This window comes from Lissotriton vulgaris, chromosome 1_2 (assembly GCF_964263255.1).
Source record: "Lissotriton vulgaris chromosome 1_2, aLisVul1.2, whole genome shotgun sequence".
NCBI lineage: Eukaryota > Metazoa > Chordata > Amphibia > Caudata > Salamandridae > Lissotriton > Lissotriton vulgaris.
This window is the reverse complement of record NC_141686.1, coordinates 60953540-60979696: the sequence shown is the minus strand read 5'-3', so window position 1 is coordinate 60979696 and position 26157 is coordinate 60953540.

Sequence of the window (26157 nt, the reverse complement as noted above, 5' to 3'; positions counted from 1 at the left end):
AAACCTGGCTACATGCAAATTAGTCTGTCCCTGGCACAGTGCATCATGGGAACAGGGCTGACCAAACTACCAAGCCAATTCTTTTACTGGAAAGGAAACAAGCTTCCGGGGACTGGTTTCTGGCATTACAGCCGTCTTCGGCCAGGCTTGCTTGAATCCTGATGGTGCAGTGAGCAAGGGACTCATGTCTGAACATACCCTTCCACGCTTATGGTGGACAAAACTATTCAGAAAAGGGGGTTTTGATGGACAGAGTATCTGAATTAAGCAGAACACTTGTTCCCAGTCAACAGATCAGGGCTTGATCCATCACCGTTTTTTAGCTCACTGCACCATCCCAGCTCAGAACCTGGCTACATGCAAATTAGTCTGTCCCTGGCCCAGTGCATCATGGGAACAGGGCAGACCAAACTACCAAGCCAATTCTTTTACTGGAAAGGAAACAAGCTTCCGGGGACCGGTTTCTGGCATTACAGCCGTCTTCGGCCCGGCTTGCTTGAATACTGATGGTGCAGTGAGCAAGGGACTCATGTCTGAGCATACCCTTCCACGCTTATGGTGGACAAAACGATTCAGAAAAGGGGGTGGTGATGGACAGAGTATCTGAATTAAGCAGAACACTCGTACCCAGTCAACAGATCAGGGCTTGATCCATCACCGTTTTTTAGCTCACTGCACCATCCCAGCTCAGAACCTGGCGACATGCAAATTAGTCTGTCCCTGGCCCAGTGCATCATGGGAACAGGGCAGACCAAACTACCAAGCCAATTCTTTTACTGGAAAGGAAACAAGCTTCCGGGGTCCGGTTTCTGGCATTACAGCCGTCTTCGGCCCGGCTTGCTTGAATCCTGATGGTGCAGTGAGCAAAGACTCACGTCTGAGCATACCCTTTCACGCTTATGGTGGACAAAACGATTCAGAAAAGGGGGTGGTGATGGACAGAGTATCTGAATTAAGCAGAACACTCGTACCCAGTCAACAGATCAGGGCTTGATCCATCACCGTTTTTTAGCTCACTGCACCATCCCAGCTCAGAACCTGGCTACATGCAAATTAGTCTGTCCCTGGCCCAGTGCATCATGGGAACAGGGCAGACCAAACTACCAAGCCAATTCTTTTACTGGAAAGGAAACAAGCTTCCGGGGACCGGTTTCTGGCATTACAGCCGTCTTCGGCCCGGCTTGCTTGAATCCTGATGGTGCAGTGAGCAAGGACTCATGTCTGAGCATACCCTTCCACGCTTATGGTGGACAAAACAATTCAGAAAAGGGGGTGGTGATGGACAGAGTATCTGAATTAAGCAGAACACTCGTACCCAGTCAACAGATCAGAGCTTGATCCATCACCGGTTTTTAGCTCACTGCACCATCCCAGCTCAGAACCTGGCTACATGCAAATTAGTCTGTCCCTGGCCCAGTGCATCATGGGAACAGGGCAGACCAAACTACCAAGCCAATTCATTTACTGGAAAGGAAACAAGTTTCCGGGGACTGGTTTCTGGCATTACAGCCGTCTTCGGCCAGGCTTGCTTGAATCCTGATGGTGCAGTGAGCAAGGGACTCATGTCTGAACATACCCTTCCACGCTTATGGTGGACAAAACTATTCAGTAAAGTGGGTTTTGATGGACAGAGTATCTGAATTAAGCAGAACACTTGTTCCCAGTCAACAGATCAGGGCTTGATCCATCACCGTTTTTTTAGCTCACTGCACCATCCCAGCTCAGAACCTGGCTACATGCAAATTAGTCTGTCCCTGGCCCAGTGCATCATGGGAACAGGGCAGACCAAACTACCAAGCCAATTCTTTTACTGGAAAGGAAACAAGCTTCCGGGGACCGGTTTCTGGCATTACAGCCGTCTTCGGCCAGGCTTGCTTGAATCCTGATGGTGCAGTGAGCAAGGGACTCGTCTGAGCATACCCTTCCACGCTTATGGTGGACAAAACGATTCAGAAAAGGGGGTGGTGATGGACAGAGTATCTGAATTAAGCAGAACACTCGTACCCAGTCAACAGATCAGGGCTTGATCCATCACCGTTTTTTAGCTCACTGCACCATCCCAGCTCAGATCCTGGCTACATGCAAATTAGTCTGTCCCTGGCCCAGTGCATCATGGGAACAGGGCAGACCAAACTACCAAGCCAATTCTTTTACTGGAAAGGAAACAAGCTTCTGGGGACCGGTTTCTGGCATTACAGCCGTCTTCGGCCCGGCTTGCTTGAATCCTGATGGCGCAGTGAGCAAGGACTCATGTCTGAGCATACCCTTCGTCGCTTATGGTGGACAAAACGATTCAGAAAAGGGGGTGGTGATGGACAGAGTATCTGAATTAAGCAGAACACTCGTACCCAGTCAACAGATCAGGGCTTGATCCATCACCGTGTTTTAGCTGACTGCACCATCCCAGCTCAGAACCTGGCTACATGCAAATTAGTCTGTCCCTGGCCCAGTGCATCATGGGAACAGGGCAGACCAAACTACCAAGCCAATTCTTTTACTGGAAAGGAAACAAGCTTCCGGGGACCGGTTTCTGGCATTTCAGCCGTCTTCGGCCCGGCTTGCTTGAATCCTGTTGGTGCAGTGAGCAAGGGACTCATGTCTGAGCATACCCTTCCACGCTTATGGTGGGCAAAAGGATTCAGAAATGGGGGTGGTGATGGACAGAGTATCTGAATTAAGCAGAACACTCGTACCCAGTCAACAGATCAGGGCTTGATCCATCACCGAGTGTTCTGCATTAAGAACAGACGTAGAAGTAGCAGACAAAGGCAAAGTTGGCGGCCCCTGAGGAGGCTGCGCCAAAGGAACAGTAGCCAACGGAAGAGGAGCTGGCTGTGGAGGAATTACAGGTGGCACAACAATCGGAGGTTTCACAGCCGCAACTGGTGGCGTTGGTGCCGTAGCACTCTGTGTATAAGGTGGTGACGAACTTAACAGATGCGTCATTAAAGGATCTTTCGCAAGATCATTCTCATCTTTCTGCTCTTTAGACGGCAAGACTGGGTAGCATCTATCTACCACTAACTTCTTCACTCTAAGCATCTGTTCGCTCCCTTGCTCTTCCTCATTATCCCTATATGCAATAGCAGCTTGTACCATTGACATACCTCGTTCTCTCTTATTCTTCTTCGCTAATTTAATTTCTTTCTGTTTGGCTTCTTTGCGCCATATGCGGAAAGAGTCAAACATTGCCGGCCGGGCTTTCTTCTTGAACAATTTCACTTCGAGATTGTCTAAAATCTCAGCTTCAAAACTACCGTAACGGGGCCACTGTAGGACACCGATCTCATTATAACTAATAGGGCCCACACCATGTTTCACGTACAAGTCATATGTAGGAGTTCCAATTGGAGGAACCGGACACAAATCCTCTAACCGGGAATCCTTAGAACAACCACAACCAAACAATTTTCCAAGTCTGCTAAAACCAGGCATCTTGCACACTAGTCTAGCTTCAAACAACAAGGGAAATCTCAAAACGATAGTCTCGCGAATACACGAGTCCCTTGGCTTTGGGGCCTGCAGGTACCAAATCAAAGCGATCCACTAAAGGATACCAAAAAACAAACGAAGGACTAGGAGACGCTCCACTCATACTTAACTGAAATGTTGATGGCGTCACCAGAAGACCCGTCAATCGTCTCGCTCTACAAACGTCTAAGGCTCCAAAACAGGGCGACAGTCAGGGCAGCAGTCCTTCGTAGCCGTCGGAAAGCGGGAAACCTCGCAGCAAAGACTTTCGGATCACGCCGACATACAGGGGTCGATGAAGTGGTTGGCCTTCCTCCAGAATTTTCACACGAAGCTTCTCACAATCTTCGGGCTTGGACCGGTACCGCTGAAGTCGCCCTACGTTGGGTGCCAACTGAAGGACCGGGTTTTAGAACCCAGCGGCGTCAGGGAGAACGCCCGATGCCTTCGAGTTCCCCTGTCTTGGCAAACAGAGACATGGGATACTTCTTGATGACGTCAAAGACCAAAGTTTATTGGCTGCAACCAGGAACAGAGATCTACGAAGCACACACGGGTGGTTCGCTAGAGACTGCACAAATTCAATGAGCGGAGCATTGTCTTTTATGCCAAAAATCAAGCCTCAGGCAACATTTCAAATTAGCATTGGGTTCATACAAACTGGCCAATGGTAGCATACCATTTCAAAAGTAGCGTATGACGACAACCCACTTTCCGTTGTCCAGCCCACCAGAAATGACCAAGCAAATTCCATGTTTCTTGTCGGATCAGGCCGGACAAACCCATCATAAAACCCTCAACCCAAAGCAGTGATTATGTCATTAAGGAAAGGCAGAAACAGATTGGAAGTGAGATAGAACAGTCATCGGGCCTATGTGAGGGCAACCATACAAAATGGCTGCCGTACACAAAATGGAACCCGAAGGTTCAAAGTAAATCCTTGAATTACGGAGTGTTCTCATAGATCGATTCATGCGAAAACACTCAGACACACTACACTCGTCATTTGCGGTCTGCTGACACCATTATCGTCTATTTCCGACGACCTTCATAAAATGGGTTCGGAACCTTCGAACCTCACTCGCAAACCACAGAACTACACTCTGTTTTACCTTTTCTCCTCGTTTTACTGTCCTCTGTTTCGCCTTTCTCTACTTGTTTTCTGCCCTATGTTTTGCGTTATCTGCTTGTTTTTCTGCCCTCTGTTTTGCGCTCCTCTGCTCTATTTTGCATTTTCTGTTCATTTTTCTGCCCTCTGTTTTGCCTTTCCTGCTCGTTTTTCAACCCTCTGTTTTGCCTTTTTCAGATAATTTCTTCCCTCTTTATGTCGTTTCCCTCCATCCGCAGTTTTCCTCCTCCTGCAATCCAGCGCTGTCGCCCTCCCTCCAGGACCTACTTAATGGAGGCCTCAGTGCCACCCTACTGAACAGGTCTTACTGCCACCTTCTGCTGCCTGTCTACCTTCTGCCCTCCGTTTGTTCATCCTCTGCTCGTTTCTTGCTGAGTTTTGCCTTTTCGGCTTGTTTTTCTGCCCTCTACTTTGCTTTTCTGCTTGTTTTTCTTGCCTTTTGTTTTGGCTTCTGCTCTCTTTTTTGTTCTCTTCTACTCTGTTTTGCCTTTTCTGCAAATTTTTCTGGTTTCTATTTTGCCTTTTTCTGCTTGTTTTTCTTCCAATGGTTTTGCCTTTTCTGCCCTCTGTTTGGCCTTTCCTGCTCGTTTTTCTGCCCTCTGTTTTACCCTCTTCTGTTCTATTTGCCTTTTTTACACATTTTTCAGTCCTCTGCTTTGCCCTTTTGTGCTTGCTTGTTTTTCTCCCCTTTGTTTTGCCTTTTTTCTGCTCGTTTCTTTCCTCTTCCTGCCATTTCCTCAAGATCTGTCGCAGGGGGAGATGGCATGAAGGAGACCTCGCACACCAGCACTCAGATACCCCTAGGGGTGACAGTGCAGCTCTCTACAAATGCTGATTGGTTGATTGTTGATGGGACACATCTTAATTGGTCCAGCTAGTGCTACAGGGGGTTTGTTTAGAAATCTGATCAAATAGTTTGAAATGCCAGTTCTTTAATTACAGACCTACAGGCTAAGTTTCGAGTTTCCACCCATGACTCCTATATGTTTCGGCAGTATCCCCTATGCAGGAGGAGACTCTGGGGATGATTATCTTTTAGGTATTTCTGCATGTTTCATTTATGTATATATCATTCTAAATTACAAAGGAGTTGTGTATTTTTAATTTGTGTTAGGTGACAGTGCTTATGCAACACACTCATGGATTTTGACCCCATATCTCAATGCAATTACAAAGAGTGAATGCCATCATAATATTGCTCACAAATAGGCAAGATCAGTTATTGAATGTACTTTAAGGTACTTAATGTTAATGTTAACAGGATTTATAAAGTGCACAAATACCCCGAGGTGTCTTGGCGCTGAGGACAACAGTACTCCTGCACTAACGTCTAATTCATGAACAGCCAGGTTTTTAGTTCTTTCCTGAAGGTGGAAAGGGAGCTTGCACTTCTGAGCTCACTCGGAAGGGTGTTCCAGAGTTTGGAGGTGCCGTAGTGAAAGCTGCGGCCGCCTCAGCACAATGTTCGAGTTCTGGGCACTGTCAAGAGTCTGGCCCCTGTGGAATGAAAGTGTCTTGTTGGTTCATACTAGACAAACAGTTTTTGCAGTAATGAAGGACCTGTGTGTTTCAGTGCTTTATATGCCAAACAAAGAGCCTTGAATTTGATGTGTTGTGCCACCGGAAGCCAGTGCAGGTTAAAAATCTCTTTGGATACAGATTTTGCCATAGGGATGCTGACCAGTAAACTTGCAGCTGAATTTTGAACCATCTGGAACTTTTTTAAGCCCTGTTTCTGTATATTCAGGTAAAGCCCGTTGCAGTAATACAATTTAGACTGGATTTGCAAGGTTACCACGGTTTTCCTGGTATCCATAGGAATATAAGGATATATCTTCCTTATTTTCTTGATAAGAAAGTGGGAGGCAGATACAGTTGCATTTTTATGCTGAGAGAGCGATAGTTTGTTATCAAACCAAACTCCAAGGTTCTTAGCCTCGACCGCTGGATTTGGTGGTTCTCCCATCTCTGCCGGCCACCATAGATTACCCCAGTTTGTTTGCATATTGCCAAAAATCAGGATCTCTGTTTTTTCAGAGTTAAGTTTGAGACAGTGAGTACTCATCCATCTGTTTCTGGTACACATACAGCTCTGAAATTGTTTCATTGCCTTCATAAAAAAGGGGAAGCCCATCTGCATCACTTCCAGTGGAATGCAAGATTGTGCATTGTGTGTTCTGCTGCAGAATATAGCACAATGAAGAGACCTGCAATGCAGCCTGAGAAGGGCAGTTCTGATGGAGAGGAAGACCATCCTCTGCTAAACACATCCCAGGATGCTAGAAGAGCAGCAGATGGAAGGGAGATACGCAGTCACGTTACCAACAATTATTTCTAAGGTAAGTGTAGTTCAAGCAAACTATGCAATGTGTAACGAGGTAGTTACAGGGACTGGGTAATTCTTTGGTTTTTCACCAAGCCAATTCTTTTACTGGAAAGGAAACAAGCTTCCGGGGACCGGTTTCTGGCATTACAGCCGTCTTCGGCCCGGCTTGCTTGAATCCTGATGGTGCAGTGAGCAAGGGACTCATGTCTGAGCATACCCTTCCACGCTTATGGTGGACAAAACGATTCAGAAAAGGGGGTGGTGATGTACAGAGTATCTGAATTAAGCAGAACACTCGTACCCAGTCAACAGATCAGGGCTTGATCCATCACCGTTTTTTAGCTCACTGCACCATCCCGGCTCAGAACCTGGCTACATGCAAATTAGTCTGTCCCTGGCCCAGTGCATCATGGGAACAGGGCAGACCAAACTACCAAGCCAATTCTTTTACTGGAAAGGAAACAAGCTTCCGGGGACCGGTTTCTGGCATTACAGCCGTCTTCGGCCCGGCTTGCTTCAATCCTGATGGTGCAGTGACCAAAGACTCATGTCTGAGCATACCCTTCCACGCTTATGGTGGACAAAACGATTCAGAAAAGGGGGTGGTGATGGACAGAGTATCTGAATTAAGCAGAACACTCGTACCCAGTCAACAGATCAGGGCCTGATCCATCACCGTTTTTTAGCTCACTGCACCATCCCAGCTCTGAACCTGGCTACATGCAAATTAGTCTGTCCCTGGCCCAGTGCATCATGGGAATAGGGCAGACCAAACTACCAAGCCAATTCTTTTACTGGAAAGGAAACAAGCTTCCGGGGACCGGTTTCTGGCATTACAGCCGTCTTCGGCCCGGCTTGCTTGAATCCTGATGGTGCAGTGAGCAAGGACTCATGTCTGAGCATACCCTTCCACGCTTATGGTGGACAAAACAATTCAGAAAAGGGGGTGGTGATGGACAGAGTATCTGAATTAAGCAGAACACTCGTACCCAGACAACAGATCAGGGCTTGATCCATCACCGGTTTTTAGCTCACTGCACCATCCCAGCTCAGAACCTGGCTACATGCAAATTAGTCTGTCCCTGGCCCAGTGCATCATGGGAACAGGGCAGACCAAACTACCAAGCCAATTCTTTTACTGGAAAGGAAACAAGCTTCCGGGGACTGGTTTCTGGCATTACAGCTGTCTTCGGCCAGGCTTGCTTGAATCCTGGTGGTGCAGTGAGCAAGGGACTCATGTCTGAACATACCCTTCCACGCTTATGGTGGACAAAACTATTCAGAAAAGGGGGTTTTGATGGACAGAGTATCTGAATTAAGCAGAACACTTGTTCCCAGTCAACAGATCAGGGCTTGATCCATCACCGTTTTTTAGCTCACTGCACCATCCCAGCTCAGAACCTGGCTACATGCAAATTAGTCTGTCCCTGGCCCAGTGCATCATGGGAACAGGGCAGACCAAACTACCAAGCCAATTCTTTTACTGGAAAGGAAACAAGCTTCCGGGGACCGGTTTCTGGCATTGCAGCCGTCTTCGGCCCGGCTTGCTTGAATCCTGATGGTGCAGTGAGCAAGGGACTCATGTCTGAGCATACCCTTCCACGCTTATGGTGGACAAAACGATTCAGAAAAGGGGGTGGTGATGGACAGAGTATCTGAATTAAGCAGAACACTCGTACCCAGTCAACAGATCAGGGCTTGATCCATCACCGTTTTTTAGCTCACTGCACCATCCCAGCTCAGATCCTGGCTACATGCAAATTAGTCTGTCCCTGGCCCAGTGCATCATGGGAACAGGGCAGACCAAACTACCAACCAATTCTTTTACTGGAAAGGAAACAAGCTTCCGGGGTCCGGTTTCTGGCATTACAGCCGTCTTCGGCCCGGCTTGCTTTAATCCTGATGGTGCAGTGAGCAAAGACTCATGTCTGAGCATACCCTTTCACGCTTATGGTGGACAAAACGATTCAGAAAAGGGGGTGGTGATGGACAGAGTATCTGAATTAAGCAGAACACTCGTACCCAGTCAACAGATCAGGGCTTGATCCATCACCGTTTTTTAGCTCACTGCACCATCCCAGCTCAGAACCTGGCTACATGCAAATTAGTCTGTCCCTGGCCCAGTGCATCATGGGAACAGGGCAGACCAAACTACCAAGCCAATTCTTTTACTGGAAAGGAAACAAGCTTCCGGGGACCGGTTTCTGGCATTACAGCCGTCTTCGGCCCGGCTTGCTTGAATCCTGATGGTGCAGTGAGCAAGGACTCATGTCTGAGCATACCCTTCCACGCTTATGGTGGACAAAACAATTCAGAAAAGGGTGTGGTGATGGACAGAGTATCTGAATTAAGCAGAACACTCGTACCCAGTCAACAGATCAGGGCTTGATCCATCTCCGGTTTTTAGCTCACTGCACCATCCCAGCTCAGAACCTGGCTACATGCAAATTAGTCTGTCCCTGGCCCAGTGCATCATGGGAACAGGGCAGACCAAACTACCGAGCCAATTCTTTTACTGGAAAGGAAACAAGCTTCCGGGGACCGGTTTCTGGCATTACAGTCGTCTTCGGCCCGGCTTGCTTGAATCCTGATGGTGCAGTGAGCAAGGGACTCATGTCTGAGCATACCCTTCCACGCTTATGGTGGACAAAACGATTCAGAAAAGGGGGTGGTGATGGACAGAGTATCTGAATTAAGCAGAACACTCGTACCCGGTCAACAGATCAGGGCTTGATCCATCAACGTTTTTTAGCTCACTGCACCATCCCAGCTCAGAACCTGGCTACATGCAAATTAGTCTGTCCCTGGCCCAGTGCATCATGGGAACAGGGCAGACCAAACTACCAAGCCAATTCTTTTACTGGAAAGGAAACAAGCTTCCGGGGACCGGTTTCTAGCATTACAGCCGTCTTCGGCCCGGCTTGCTTGAATCCTGATGGTGCAGTGAGCAAGGGACTCATGTCTGAGCATACCCTTCCACGCTTATGGTGGACAAAACGATTCAGAAAAGGGGGTGGTGATGGACAGAGTATCTGAATTAAGCAGAACACTCGTACCCAGTCAACAGATCAGGGCTTGATCCATCACCGTTTTTTAGCTCACTGCACCATCCCAGCTCAGAACCTGGCTACATGCAAATTAGTCTGTCCCTGGCCCAGTGGATCATGGGAACAGGGCAGACCAAACTACCAAGCCAATTCTTTTACTGGAAAGGAAACAAGCTTCCGGGGTCCGGTTTCTGGCATTACAGCCGTCTTCGGCCCGGCTTGCTTGAATCCTGATGGTGCAGTGAGCAAAGACTCATGTCTGAGCATACCCTTTCACGCTTATGGTGGACAAAACGATTCAGAAAAGGGGGTGGTGATGGACAGAGTATCTGAATTAAGCAGAACACTCGTACCAAGTCAACAGATCAGGGCTTGATCCATCACCGTTTTTTAGCTCACTGCACCATCCCAGCTCAGAACCTGGCTACATGCAAATTAGTCTGTCCCTGGCCCAGTGCATCATGGGAACAGGGCAGACCAAACTACCAAGCCAATTCTTTTACTGGAAAGGAAACAAGCTTCCGGGGACCGGTTTCTGGCATTACAGCCGTCTTCGGCCCGGCTTGCTTGAATCCTGATGGTGCAGTGAGCAAGGACTCATGTCTGAGCATACCCTTCCACGCTTATGGTGGACAAAACAATTCAGAAAAGGGGGTGGTGATGGACAGAGTATCTGAATTAAGCAGAACACACGTACCCAGTCAACAGATCAGGGCTTGATCCATCACCGGTTTTTAGCTCACTGCACCATCCCAGCTCAGAACCTGGCTACATGCAAATTAGTCTGTCCCTGGCCCAGTGCATCATGGGAACAGGGCAGACCAAACTATCAAGCCAATTCATTTACTGGAAAGGAAACAAGCTTCCGGGGACTGGTTTCTGGCATTACAGCCGTCTTCGACCAGGCTTGCTTGAATCCTGATGGTGCAGTGAGCAAGGGACTCATGTCTGAACATACCCTTCCACGCTTATGGTGGACAAAACTATTCAGTAAAGGGGGTTTTGATGGACAGAGTATCTGAATTAAGCAGAACACTTGTTCCCAGTCAACAGATCAGGGCTTGATCCATCACCATTTTTTAGCTCACTGCACCATCCCAGCTCAGAACCTGGCTACATGCAAATTAGTCTGTCCCTGGCCCAGTGCATCATGGGAACAGGGCAGACCAAACTACCAAGCCAATTCTTTTACTGGAAAGGAAACAAGCTTACGGGGACCGGTTTCTGGCATTACAGCCGTCTTCGGCCAGGCTTGCTTGAATCCTGATGGTGCAGTGAGCAAGGGACTCGCCTGAGCATACCCTTCCACGCTTATGGTGGACAAAACGATTCAGAAAAGGGGGTGGTGATGGACAGAGTATCTGAATTAAGCAGAACACTCGTACCCAGTCAACAGATCAGGGCTTGATCCATCACCGTGTTTTAGCTCACTGCACCATCCCTGCTCAGAACCTGGCTACATGCAAATTAGTCTGTCCCTGGCCCAGTGCATCATGGGAACAGGGCAGACCAAACTACCAAGCCAATTCTTTTACTGGAAAGGAAACAAGCTTCTGGGGACCGGTTTCTGGCATTACAGCCGTCTTCGGCCCGGCTTGCTTGAATCCTGATGGTGCAGTGAGCAAAGACTCACGTCTGAGCATACCCTTTCACGCTTATGGTGGACAAAACGATTCAGAAAAGGGGGTGGTGATGGACAGAGTATCTGAATTAAGCAGAACACTCGTACCCAGTCAACAGATCAGGGCTTGATCCATCACCGTTTTTTAGCTCACTGCACCATCCCAGCTCAGAACCTGGCTACATGCAAATTAGTCTGTCCCTGGCCCAGTGCATCATGGGAACAGGGCAGACCAAACTACCAAGCCAATTCTTTTACTGGAAAGGAAACAAGCTTCCGGGGACCGGTTTCTGGCATTACAGCCGTCTTCGGCCCGGCTTGCTTGAATCCTGATGGTGCAGTGAGCAAGGACTCATGTCTGAGCATTCCCTTCCACGCTTATGGTGGACAAAACAATTCAGAAAAGGGGGTGGTGATGGACAGAGTATCTGAATTAAGCAGAACACTCGTACCCAGTCAACAGATCAGGGCTTGATCCATCACCGGTTTTTAGCTCACTGCACCATCCCAGCTCAGAACCTGGCTACATGCAAATTAGTCTGTCCCTGGCCCAGTGCATCATGGGAACAGGGCAGACCAAACTACCAAGCCAATTCATTTACTGGAAAGGAAACAAGTTTCCGGGGACTGGTTTCTGGCATTACAGCCGTCTTCGGCCAGGCTTGCTTGAATCCTGATGGTGCAGTGAGCAAGGGTCTCATGTCTGAACATACCCTTCCACGCTTATGGTGGACAAAACTATTCAGTAAAGGGGGTTTTGATGGACAGAGTATCTGAATTAAGCAGAACACTTGTTCCCAGTCAACAGATCAGGGCTTGATCCATCACCGTTTTTTAGCTCACTGCACCATCCCAGCTCAGAACCTGGCTACATGCAAATTAGTCTGTCCCTGGCCCAGTGCATCATGGGAACAGGGCAGACCAAACTACCAAGCCAATTCTTTTACTGGAAAGGAAACAAGCTTCCGGGGACCGGTTTCTGGCATTACAGCCGTCTTCGGCCAGGCTTGCTTGAATCCTGATGGTGCAGTGAGCAAGGGACTCGTCTGAGCATACCCTTCCACGCTTATGGTGGACAAAACGATTCAGAAAAGGGGGTGGTGATGGACAGAGTATCTGAATTAAGCAGAACACTCGTACCCAGTCAACAGATCAGGGCTTGATCCATCACCGTTTTTTAGCTCACTGCACCATCCCAGCTCAGATCCTGGCTACATGCAAATTAGTCTGTCCCTGGCCCAGTGCATCATGGGAACAGGGCAGACCAAACTACCAAGCCAATTCTTTTACTGGAAAGGAAACAAGCTTCTGGGGACCGGTTTCTGGCATTACAGCCGTCTTCGGCCCGGCTTGCTTGAATCCTGATGGCGCAGTGAGCAAGGACTCATGTCTGAGCATACCCTTCGTCGCTTATGGTGGACAAAACGATTCAGAAAAGGGGGTGGTGATGGACAGAGTATCTGAATTAAGCAGAACACTCGTACCCAGTCAACAGATCAGGGCTTGATCCATCACCGTGTTTTAGCTGACTGCACCATCCCAGCTCAGAACCTGGCTACATGCAAATTAGTCTGTCCCTGGCCCAGTGCATCATGGGAACAGGGCAGACCAAACTACCAAGCCAATTCTTTTACTGGAAAGGAAACAAGCTTCTGGGGACCGGTTTCTGGCATTTCAGCCGTCTTCGGCCCGGCTTGATTGAATCCTGTTGGTGCAGTGAGCAAGGGACTCATGTCTGAGCATACCCTTCCACGCTTATGGTGGGCAAAAGGATTCAGAAATGGGGGTGGTGATGGACAGAGTATCTGAATTAAGCAGAACACTCGTACCCAGTCAACAGATCAGGGCTTGATCCATCACCGAGTGTTCTGCATTAAGAACAGATGTAGAAGTAGCAGACAAAGGCAAAGTTGGCGGCCCCTGAGGAGGCTGCGCCAAAGGAACAGTAGCCAACGGAAGAGGAGCTGGCTGTGGAGGAATTACAGGTGGCACAACAATCGGAGGTTTCACAGCCGCAACTGGTGGCGTTGGTGCCGTAGCACTCTGTGTATAAGGTGGTGACGAACTTAACAGATGCGTCATTAAAGGATCTTTCGCAAGATCATTCTCATCTTTCTGCTCTTTAGACGGCAAGACTGGGTAGCATCTATCTACCACTAACTTCTTCACTCTAAGCATCTGTTCGCTCCCTTGCTCTTCCTCATTATCCCTATATGCAATAGCAGCTTGTACCATTGACATACCTCGTTCTCTCTTATTCTTCTTCGCTAATTTAATTTCTTTCTGTTTGGCTTCTTTGCGCCATATGCGGAAAGAGTCAAACATTGCCGGCCGGGCTTTCTTCTTGAACAATTTCATTTCGAGATTGTCTAAAATCTCAGCTTCAAAACTACCGTAACGGGGCCACTGTAGGACACCGATCTCATTATAACTAATAGGGCCCACACCATGTTTCACGTACAAGTCATATGTAGGAGTTCCAATTGGAGGAACCGGACACAAATCCTCTAACCGGGAATCCTTAGAACAACCACAACCAAACAATTTTCCAAGTCTGCTAAAACCAGGCATCTTGCACACTAGTCTAGCTTCAAACAACAAGGGAAATCTCAAAACGATAGTCTCGCGAATACACGAGTCCCTTGGTTTTGGGGCCTGCAGGTACCAAATCAAAGCGATCCACTAAAGGATACCAAAAAACAAACGAAGGACTAGGAGACGCTCCACTCATACTTAACTGAAATGTTGATGGCGTCACCAGAAGACCCGTCAATCGTCTCGCTCTACAAACGTCTAAGGCTCCAAAACAGGGCGACAGTCAGGGCAGCAGTCCTTCGTAGCCGTCGGAAAGCGGGAAACCTCGCAGCAAAGACTTTCGGATCACGCCGACATACAGGGGTCGATGAAGTGGTTGGCCTTCCTCCAGAATTTTCACACGAAGCTTCTCACAATCTTCGGGCTTGGACCGGTACCGCTGAAGTCGCCCTACGTTGGGTGCCAACTGAAGGACCGGGTTTTAGAACCCAGCGGCGTCAGGGAGAACGCCCGATGCCTTCGAGTTCCCCTGTCTTGGCAAACAGAGACACGGGATACTTCTTGATGACGTCAAAGACCAAAGTTTATTGGCTGCAACCAGGAACAGAGATCTACGAAGCACACACGGGTGGTTCGCTAGAGACTGCACAAATTCAATGAGCGGAGCATTGTCTTTTATGCCAAAAATCAAGCCTCAGGCAACATTTCAAATTAGCATTGGGTTCATACAAACTGGCCAATGGTAGCATACCATTTCAAAAGTAGCGTATGACGACAACCCACTTTCCGTTGTCCAGCCCTCCAGAAATGACCAAGCAAATTCCATGTTTCTTGTCGGATCAGGCCGGACAAACCCATCATAAAACCCTCAACCCAAAGCAGTGATTATGTCGTTAAGGAAAGGCAGAAACAGATTGGAAGTGAGATAGAACAGTCATCGGGCCTATGTGAGGGCAACCATACAAAATGGCTGCCGTACACAAAATGGAACCCGAAGGTTCAAAGTAAATCCTTGAATTACGGAGTGTTCTCATAGATCGATTCATGCGAAAACACTCAGACACACTACACTCGTCATTTGCGGTCTGCTGACACCAATATCGTCTATTTCCGACGACCTTCATAAAATGGGTTCGGAACCTTCGAACCTCACTCGCAAACCACAGAACTACACTCTGTTTTACCTTTTCTCCTCGTTTTACTGTCCTCTGTTTCGCCTTTCTCTACTTGTTTTCTGCCCTATGTTTTGCGTTATCTGCTTGTTTTTCTGCCCTCTGTTTTGCGCTCCTCTGCTCTATTTTGCATTTTCTGTTCATTTTTCTGCCCTCTGTTTTGCCTTTCCTGCTCGTTTTTCAACCCTCTGTTTTGCCTTTTTCAGATAATTTCTTCCCTCTTTATGTCGTTTCCCTCCATCCGCAGTTTTCCTCCTCCTGCAATCCAGCGCTGTCGCCCTCCCTCCAGGACCTACTTAATGGAGGCCTCAGTGCCACCCTACTGAACAGGTCTTACTGCCACCTTCTGCTGCCTGTCTACCTTCTGCCCTCCGTTTGTTCATCCTCTGCTCGTTTCTTGCTGAGTTTTGCCTTTTCGGCTTGTTTTTCTGCCCTCTACTTTGCTTTTCTGCTTGTTTTTCTTGCCCTTTGTTTTGGCTTCTGCTCTCTTTTTTGTTCTCTTCTACTCTGTTTTGCCTTTTCTGCTAATTTTTCTGGTTTCTATTTTGCCTTTTTTTGCTTGTTTTTCTTCCAATGGTTTTGCCTTTTCTGCCCTCTGTTTGGCCTTTCCTGCTCGTTTTTCTGCCCTCTGTTTTACCCTCTTCTGTTCTATTTGCCTTTTTTACACATTTTTCAGTCCTCTGCTTTGCCCTTTTGTGCTTGCTTGTTTTTCTCCCCTTTGTTTTGCCTTTTTTCTGCTCGTTTCTTTCCTCTTCCTGCCATTTCCTCAAGATCTGTCGCAGGGGGAGATGGCATGAAGGAGACCTCGCACACCAGCACTCAGATACCCCTAGGGGTGACAGTGCAGCTCTCTACAAATGCTGATTGGTTGATTGTTGATGGGACACATCTTAATTGGTCCAGCTAGTGCTACAGGGGGTTTGTTTAGAAATCTGATCAAATAGTTTGAAATGCCAGTTCTTTAATTACAGACCTACAGGCTAAGTTTCGAGTTTCCACCCATGACTCCTATATGTTTCGGCAGTATCCCCTATGCAGGAGGAGACTCTGGGGATGATTATCTTTTAGGTATTTCTGCATGTTTCATTTATGTATATATCATTCTAAATTACAAAGGAGTTGTGTATTTTTAATTTGTGTTAGGTGACAGTGCTTATGCAACACACTCATGGATTTTGACCCCATATCTCAATGCAATTACAAAGAGTGAATGCCATCATAATATTGCTCACAAATAGGCAAGATCAGTTATTGAATGTACTTTAAGGTACTTAATGTTAATGTTAACAGGATTTATAAAGTGCACAAATACCCCGAGGTGTCTTGGCGCTGAGGACAACAGTACTCCTGCACTAACGTCTAATTCATGAACAGCCAGGTTTTTAGTTCTTTCCTGAAGGTGGAAAGGGAGCTTGCACTTCTGAGCTCACTCGGAAGGGTGTTCCAGAGTTTGGAGGTGCCGTAGTGAAAGCTGCGGCCGCCTCAGCACAATGTTCGAGTTCTGGGCACTGTCAAGAGTCTGGCCCCTGTGGAATGAAAGTGTCTTGTTGGTTCATACTAGACAAACAGTTTTTGCAGTAAGGAAGGACCTGTGTGTTTCAGTGCTTTATATGCCAAACAAAGAGCCTTGAATTTGATGTGTTGTGCCACCGGAAGCCAGTGCAGGTTAAAAATCTCTTTGGATACAGATTTTGCCCTAGGGATGCTGACCAGTAAACTTGCAGCTGAATTTTGAACCATCTGGAACTTTTTTAAGCCCTGTTTCTGTATATTCAGGTAAAGCCCGTTGCAGTAATACAATTTAGACTGGATTTGCAAGGTTACCACGGTTTTCCTGGTATCCATAGGAATATAAGGATATATCTTCCTTATTTTCTTGATAAGAAAGTGGGAGGCAGATACAGTTGCATTTTTATGCTGAGAGAGCGATAGTTTGTTATCAAACCAAACTCCAAGGTTCTTAGCCTCGACCGCTGGATTTGGTGGTTCTCCCATCTCTGCCGGCCACCATAGATTACCCCAGTTTGTTTGCATAGTGCCAAAAATCAGGATCTCTGTTTTTTCAGAGTTAAGTTTGAGACAGTGAGTACTCATCCATCTGTTTCTGGTACACATACAGCTCTGAAATTGTTTCATTGCCTTCATAAAAAAGGGGAAGCCCATCTGCATCACTTCCAGTGGAATGCAAGATTGTGCATTGTGTGTTCTGCTGCAGAATATAGCACAATGAAGAGACCTGCAATGCAGCCTGAGAAGGGCAGTTCTGATGGAGAGGAAGACCATCCTCTGCTAAACACATCCCAGGATGCTAGCAGAGCAGCAGATGGAAGGGAGATACGCAGTCACGTTACCAACAATTATTTCTAAGGTAAGTGTAGTTCAAGCAAACTATGCAATGTGTAACGAGGTAGTTACAGGGACTGGGTAATTCTTTGGTTTTTCACCAAGCCAATTCTTTTACTGGAAAGGAAACAAGCTTCCGGGGACCGGTTTCTGGCATTACAGCCGTCTTCGGCCCGGCTTGCTTGAATCCTGATGGTGCAGTGAGCAAGGGACTCATGTCTGAGCATACCCTTCCACGCTTATGGTGGACAAAACGATTCAGAAAAGGGGGTGGTGATGTACAGAGTATCTGAATTAAGCAGAACACTCGTACCCAGTCAACAGATCAGGGCTTGATCCATCACCGTTTTTTAGCTCACTGCACCATCCCGGCTCAGAACCTGGCTACATGCAAATTAGTCTGTCCCTGGCCCAGTGCATCATGGGAACAGGGCAGATCAAACTACCAAGCCAATTCTTTTACTGGAAAGGAAACAAGCTTCCGGGGACCGGTTTCTGGCATTACAGCCGTCTTCGGCCCGGCTTGCTTCAATCCTGATGGTGCAGTGACCAAAGACTCATGTCTGAGCATACCCTTCCACGCTTATGGTGGACAAAACGATTCAGAAAAGGGGGTGGTGATGGACAGAGTATCTGAATTAAGCAGAACACTCGTACCCAGTCAACAGATCAGGGCCTGATCCATCACCGTTTTTTAGCTCACTGCACCATCCCAGCTCAGAACCTGGCTACATGCAAATTAGTCTGTCCCTGGCCCAGTGCATCATGGGAATAGGGCAGACCAAACTACCAAGCCAATTCTTTTACTGGAAAGGAAACAAGCTTCCGGGGACCGGTTTCTGGCATTACAGCCGTCTTCGGCCCGGCTTGCTTGAATCCTGATGGTGCAGTGAGCAAGGACTCATGTCTGAGCATACCCTTCCACGCTTATGGTGGACAAAATAATTCAGAAAAGGGGGTGGTGATGGACAGAGTATCTGAATTAAGCAGAACACTCGTACCCAGTCAACAGATCAGGGCTTGATCCATCACTGGTTTTTAGCTCACTGCACCATCCCAGCTCAGAACCTGGCTACATGCAAATTAGTCTGTCCCTGGCCCAGTGCATCATGGGAACAGGGCAGACCAAACTACCAAGCCAATTCTTTTACTGGAAAGGAAACAAGCTTCCGGGGACTGGTTTCTGGCATTACAGCTGTCTTCGGCCAGGCTTGCTTGAATCCTGATGGTGCAGTGAGCAAGGGACTCATGTCTGAACATACCCTTCCACGCTTATGGTGGACAAAACTATTCAGAAAAGGGGGTTTTGATGGACAGAGTATCTGAATTAAGCAGAACACTTGTTCCCAGTCAACAGATCAGGGCTTGATCCATCACCGTTTTTTAGCTCACTGCACCATCCCAGCTCAGAACCTGGCTACATGCAAATTAGTCTGTCCCTGGCCCAGTGCATCATGGGAACAGGGCAGACCAAACTACCAAGCCAATTCTTTTACTGGAAAGGAAACAAGCTTCCGGGGACCGGTTTCTGGCATTGCAGCCGTCTTCGGCCCGGCTTGCTTGAATCCTGATGGTGCAGTGAGCAAGGGACTCATGTCTGAGCATACCCTTCCACGCTTATGGTGGACAAAACGATTCAGAAAAGGGGGTGGTGATGGACAGAGTATCTGAATTAAGCAGAACACTCGTACCCAGTCAACAGATCAGGGCTTGATCCATCACCGTTTTTTAGCTCACTGCACCATCCCAGCTCAGAACCTGGCTACATGCAAATTAATCTGTCCCTGGCCCAGTGCATCATGGGAACAGGGCAGACCAAACTACCAAGCCAATTCTTTTACTGGAAAGGAAACAAGCTTCCGGGGTCCGGTTTCTGGCATTACAGCCGTCTTCGGCCCGGCTTGCTTTAATCCTGATGGTGCAGTGAGCAAAGACTCATGTCTGAGCATACCCTTCCACCCTTTGGTGGACAAAACAATTCAGAAAAGGGGGTGGTGATGGACAGAGTATCTGAATTAAGCAGAACACTCGTACCCAGTCAACAGATCAGGGCTTGATCCATCTCCGGTTTTTAGCTCACTGCACCATCCCAGCTCAGAACCTGGCTACATGCAAATTAGTCTGTCCCTGGCCCAGTGCATCATGGGAACAGGGCAGACCAAACTACCAAGCCAATTCATTTACTGGAAAGGAAACAAGCTTCCGGGGACTGGTTTCTGGCATTACAGCCGTCTTCGGCCAGGCTTGCTTGAATCCTGATGGTGCAGTGAGCAAGGGACTCATGTCTGAACATGCCCTTCCACGCTTATGGTGGACAAAACTATTCAGTAAAGGGGGTTTTGATGGACAGAGTATCTGAATTAAGCAGAACACTTGTTCCCAGTCAACAGATCAGGGCTTGATCCATCACCGTTTTTTTAGCTCACTGCACCATCCCAGCTCAGAACCTGGCTACATGCAAATTAGTCTGTCCCTGGCCCAGTGCATCATGGGAACAGGGCAGACCAAACTACCAAGCCAATTCTTTTACTGGAAAGGAAACAAGCTTCCGGGGACCGGTTTCTGGCATTACAGCCGTCTTCGGCCCGGCTTGCTTGAATCCTGATGGTGCAGTGAGCAAGGGACTCATGTCTGAGCATACCCTTCCACGCTTATGGTGGACAAAACGATTCAGAAAAGGGGGTGGTGATGGACAGAGTATCTGAATTAAGCAGAACACTCGTACCCGGTCAACAGATCAGGGCTTGATCCATCACCGTTTTTTAGCTCACTGCACCATCCCAGCTCAGAACCTGGCTACATGCAAATTAGTCTGTCCCTGGCCCAGTGCATCATGGGAACAGGGCAGACCAAACTACCAAGCCAATTCTTTTACTGGAAAGGAAACAAGCTTCCGGGGACCGGTTTCTAGCATTACAGCCGTCTTCGGCCCGGCTTGCTTGAATCCTGATGGTGCAGTGAGCAAGGGACTCATGTCTGAGCATACCCTTCCACGCTTATGGTGGACAAAACGATTCAGAAAAGGGGGTGGTGATGGACAGAGTATCTGAATTAAGCAGAACACTCGTACCCAGTCAACAGATCAGGGCTTGATCCATCACCGTTTTTTAGCTCACTGCACCATCCCAGCTCAGAACCTGGCTACATGCAAATTAGTCTGTCCCTGGCCCAGTGCATCACGGGAACAGGGCAGACCAAACTACCAAGCCAATTCTTTTACTGGAAAGGAAACAAGCTTCCGGGGACCGGTTTCTGGCATTACAGCCGTCTTCGGCCCGGCTTGCTTGAATCCTGATGGTGCAGTGAGCAAGGACTCATGTCTGAGCATACCCTTCCACGCTTTGGTGGACAAAACAATTCAGAAAAGGGGGTGGTGATGGACAGAGTATCTGAATTAAGCAGAACACTCGTACCCAGTCAACAGATCAGGGCTTGATCCATCTCCGGTTTTTAGCTCACTGCACCATCCCAGCTCAGAACCTGGCTACATGCAAATTAGTCTGTCCCTGGCCCAGTGCATCATGGGAACAGGGCAGACCAAACTACCAAGCCAATTCATTTACTGGAAAGGAAACAAGCTTCCGGGGACTGGTTTCTGGCATTACAGCCGTCTTCGGCCAGGCTTGCTTGAATCCTGATGGTGCAGTGAGCAAGGGACTCATGTCTGAACATGCCCTTCCACGCTTATGGTGGACAAAACTATTCAGTAAAGGGGGTTTTGATGGACAGAGTATCTGAATTAAGCAGAACACTTGTTCCCAGTCAACAGATCAGGGCTTGATCCATCACCGTTTTTTTAGCTCACTGCACCATCCCAGCTCAGAACCTGGCTACATGCAAATTAGTCTGTCCCTGGCCCAGTGCATCATGGGAACAGGGCAGACCAAACTACCAAGCCAATTCTTTTACTGGAAAGGAAACAAGCTTCCGGGGACCGGTTTCCGGCATTACAGCCGTCTTCGGCCCGGCTTGCTTGAATCCTGATGGTGCAGTGAGCAAGGGACTCATGTCTGAGCATACACTTCCACGCTTATGGTGGACAAAACGATTCAGAAAAGGGGGTGGTGATGGACAGAGTATCTGAATTAAGCAGAACACTCGTACCCGGTCAACAGATCAGGGCTTGATCCATCACCGTTTTTTAGCTCACTGCACCATCCCAGCTCAGAACCTGGCTACATGCAAATTAGTCTGTCCCTGGCCCAGTGCATCATGGGAACAGGGCAGACCAAACTACCAAGCCAATTCTTTTACTGGAAAGGAAACAAGCTTCCGGGGACCGGTTTCTAGCATTACAGCCGTCTTCGGCCCGGCTTGCTTGAATCCTGATGGTGCAGTGAGCAAGGGACTCATGTCTGAGCATACCCTTCCACGCTTATGGTGGACAAAACGATTCAGAAAAGGGGGTGGTGATGGACAGAGTATCTGAATTAAGCAGAACACTCGTACCCAGTCAACAGATCAGGGCTTGATCCATCACCGTTTTTTAGCTCACTGCACCATCCCAGCTCAGAACCTGGCTACATGCAAATTAGTCTCTCCCTGGCCCAGTGCATCATGGGAACAGGGCAGACCAAACTACCAAGCCAATTCTTTTACTGGAAAGGAAACAAGCTTCCGGGGTCCGGTTTCTGGCATTACAGCCGTCTTCGGCCCGGCTTGCTTGAATCCTGATGGTGCAGTGAGCAAAGACTCATGTCTGAGCATACCCTTTCACGCTTATGGTGGACAAAACGATTCAGAAAAGGGGGTGGTGATGGACAGAGTATCTGAATTAAGCAGAACACTCGTACCAAGTCAACAGATCAGGGCTTGATCCATCACCGTTTTTTAGCTCACTGCACCATCCCAGCTCAGAACCTGGCTACATGCAAATTAGTCTGTCCCTGGCCCAGTGCATCATGGGAACAGGGCAGACCAAACTACCAAGCCAATTCTTTTACTGGAAAGGAAACAAGCTTCCGGGGACCGGTTTCTGGCATTACAGCCGTCTTCGGCCCGGCTTGCTTGAATCCTGATGGTGCAGTGAGCAAGGACTCATGTCTGAGCATACCCTTCCACGCTTATGGTGGACAAAACAATTCAGAAAAGGGGGTGGTGATGGACAGAGTATCTGAATTATGCAGAACACTCGTACCCAGTCAACAGATCAGGGCTTGATCCATCACCGGTTTTTAGCTCACTGCACCATCCCAGCTCAGAACCTGGCTACATGCAAATTAGTCTGTCCCTGGCCCAGTGCATCATGGGAACAGGGCAGACCAAACTACCAAGCCAATTCTTTTACTGGAAAGGAAACAAGCTTCCGGGGACCGGTTTCTGGCATTACAGCCGTCTTCGGCCCGGCTTGCTTGAATCCTGATGGTGCAGTGAGCAAGGACTCATGTCTGAGCATACCCTTCCACGCTTATGGTGGACAAAACAATTCAGAAAAGGGGGTGGTGATGGACAGAGTATCTGAATTAAGCAGAACACTCGTACCCAGTCAACAGATCAGGGCTTGATCCATCACCGGTTTTTAGCTCACTGCACCATCCCAGCTCAGAACCTGGCTACATGCAAATTAGTCTGTCCCTGGCCCAGTGCATCATGGGAACAGGGCAGACCAAACTACCAAGCCAATTCATTTACTGGAAAGGAAACAAGCTTCCGGGGACTGGTTTCTGGCATTACAGCCGTCTTCGGCCAGGCTTGCTTGAATCCTGATGGTGCAGTGAGCAAGGGACTCATGTCTGAACATACCCTTCCACGCTTATGGTGGACAAAACTATTCAGTAAAGGGGGTTTTGATGGACAGAGTATCTGAATTAAGCAGAACACTTGTTCCCAGTCAACAGATCAGGGCTTGATCCATCACCGTTTTTTTAGCTGTCTGCACCATCCCAGCTCAGAACCTGGCTACATGCAAATTAGTCTGTCCCTGGCTCAGTGCATCATGGGAACAGGGCAGACCAAACTACCAAGCCAATTCTTTTACTGGAAAGGAAACAAGCTTCCGGGGACCGGTTTCTGGCATTACAGCCGTCTTCGGCCCGGCTTGCTTGAATCCTGATGGTGCAGTGAGCAAGGACTCATGTCTGAGCATACCCTTCCACGCTTATGGTGGACAAAACAATTCAGAAAAGGGGGTGGTGATGGACAGAGTATCTGAATTAAGCAGAACACTCGTACCCAGACAACAGATCAGGGCTTGATCCATCACCGGTTTTTAGCTCACTGCACCATCCCAGCTCAGAACCTGGCTACATGCAAATTAGTCTGTCCCTGGCCCAGTGCATCATGGGAACAGGGCAGACCAAACTACCAAGCCAATTCTTTTACTGGAAAGGAAACAAGCTTCCGGGGACTGGTTTCTGGCATTACAGCTGTCTTCGGCCAGGCTTGCTTGAATCCTGGTGGTGCAGTGAGCAAGGGACTCATGTCTGAACATACCCTTCCACGCTTATGGTGGACAAAACTATTCAGAAAAGGGGGTTTTGATGGACAGAGTATCTGAATTAAGCAGAACACTTGTTCCCAGTCAACAGATCAGGGCTTGATCCATCACCGTTTTTTAGCTCACTGCACCATCCCAGCTCAGAACCTGGCTACATGCAAATTAGTCTGTCCCTGGCCCAGTGCATCATGGGAACAGGGCAGACCAAACTACCAAGCCAATTCTTTTACTGGAAAGGAAACAAGCTTCCGGGGACCGGTTTCTGGCATTGCAGCCGTCTTCGGCCCGGCTTGCTTGAATCCTGATGGTGCAGTGAGCAAGGGACTCATGTCTGAGCATACCCTTCCACGCTTATGGTGGACAAAACGATTCAGAAAAGGGGGTGGTGATGGACAGAGTATCTGAATTAAGCAGAACACTCGTACCCAGTCAACAGATCAGGGCTTGATCCATCACCGTTTTTTAGCTCACTGCACCATCCCAGCTCAGAACCTGGCTACATGCAAATTAGTCTGTCCCTGGCCCAGTGCATCATGGGAACAGGGCAGACCAAACTACCAACCAATTCTTTTACTGGAAAGGAAACAAGCTTCCGGGGTCCGGTTTCTGGCATTACAGCCGTCTTCGGCCCGGCTTGCTTTAATCCTGATGGTGCAGTGAGCAAAGACTCATGTCTGAGCATACCCTTTCACGCTTATGGTGGACAAAACGATTCAGAAAAGGGGGTGGTGATGGACAGAGTATCTGAATTAAGCAGAACACTCGTACCCAGTCAACAGATCAGGGCTTGATCCATCACCGTTTTTTAGCTCACTGCACCATCCCAGCTCAGAACCTGGCTACATGCAAATTAGTCTGTCCCTGGCCCAGTGCATCATGGGAACAGGGCAGACCAAACTACCAAGCCAATTCTTTTACTGGAAAGGAAACAAGCTTCCGGGGACCGGTTTCTGGCATTACAGCCGTCTTCGGCCCGGCTTGCTTGAATCCTGATGGTGCAGTGAGCAAGGACTCATGTCTGAGCATACCCTTCCACGCTTATGGTGGACAAAACAATTCAGAAAAGGGTGTGGTGATGGACAGAGTATCTGAATTAAGCAGAACACTGGTACCCAGTCAACAGATCAGGGCTTGATCCATCTCCGGTTTTTAGCTCACTGCACCATCCCAGCTCAGAACCTGGCTACATGCAAATTAGTCTGTCCCTGGCCCAGTGCATCATGGGAACAGGGCAGACCAAACTACCAAGCCAATTCATTTACTGGAAAGGAAACAAGCTTCCGGGGACTGGTTTCTGGCATTACAGCCGTCTTCGGCCAGGCTTGCTTGAATCCTGATGGTGCAGTGAGCAAGGGACTCATGTCTGAACATACCCTTCCACGCTTATGGTGGACAAAACTATTCAGTAAAGGGGGTTTTGATGGACAGAGTATCTGAATTAAGCAGAACACTTGTTCCCAGTCAACAGATCAGGGCTTGATCCATCACCGTTTTTTTAGCTCACTGCACCATCCCAGCTCAGAACCTGGCTACATGCAAATTAGTCTGTCCCTGGCCCAGTGCATCATGGGAACAGGGCAGACCAAACTACCAAGCCAATTCTTTTACTGGAAAGGAAACAAGCTTCCGGGGACCGGTTTCTGGCATTACAGCCGTCTTCGGCCCGGCTTGCTTGAATCCTGATGGTGCAGTGAGCAAGGGACTCATGTCTGAGCATACCCTTCCACGCTTATGGTGGACAAAACGATTCAGAAAAGGGGGTGGTGATGGACAGAGTATCTGAATTAAGCAGAACACTCGTACCCGGTCAACAGATCAGGGCTTGATCCATCACCGTTTTTTAGCTCACTGCACCATCCCAGCTCAGAACCTGGCTACATGCAAATTAGTCTGTCCCTGGCCCAGTGCATCATGGGAACAGGGCAGACCAAACTACCAAGCCAATTCTTTTACTGGAAAGGAAACAAGCTTCCGGGGACCGGTTTCTAGCATTACAGCCGTCTTCGGCCCGGCTTGCTTGAATCCTGATGGTGCAGTGAGCAAGGGACTCATGTCTGAGCATACCCTTCCACGCTTA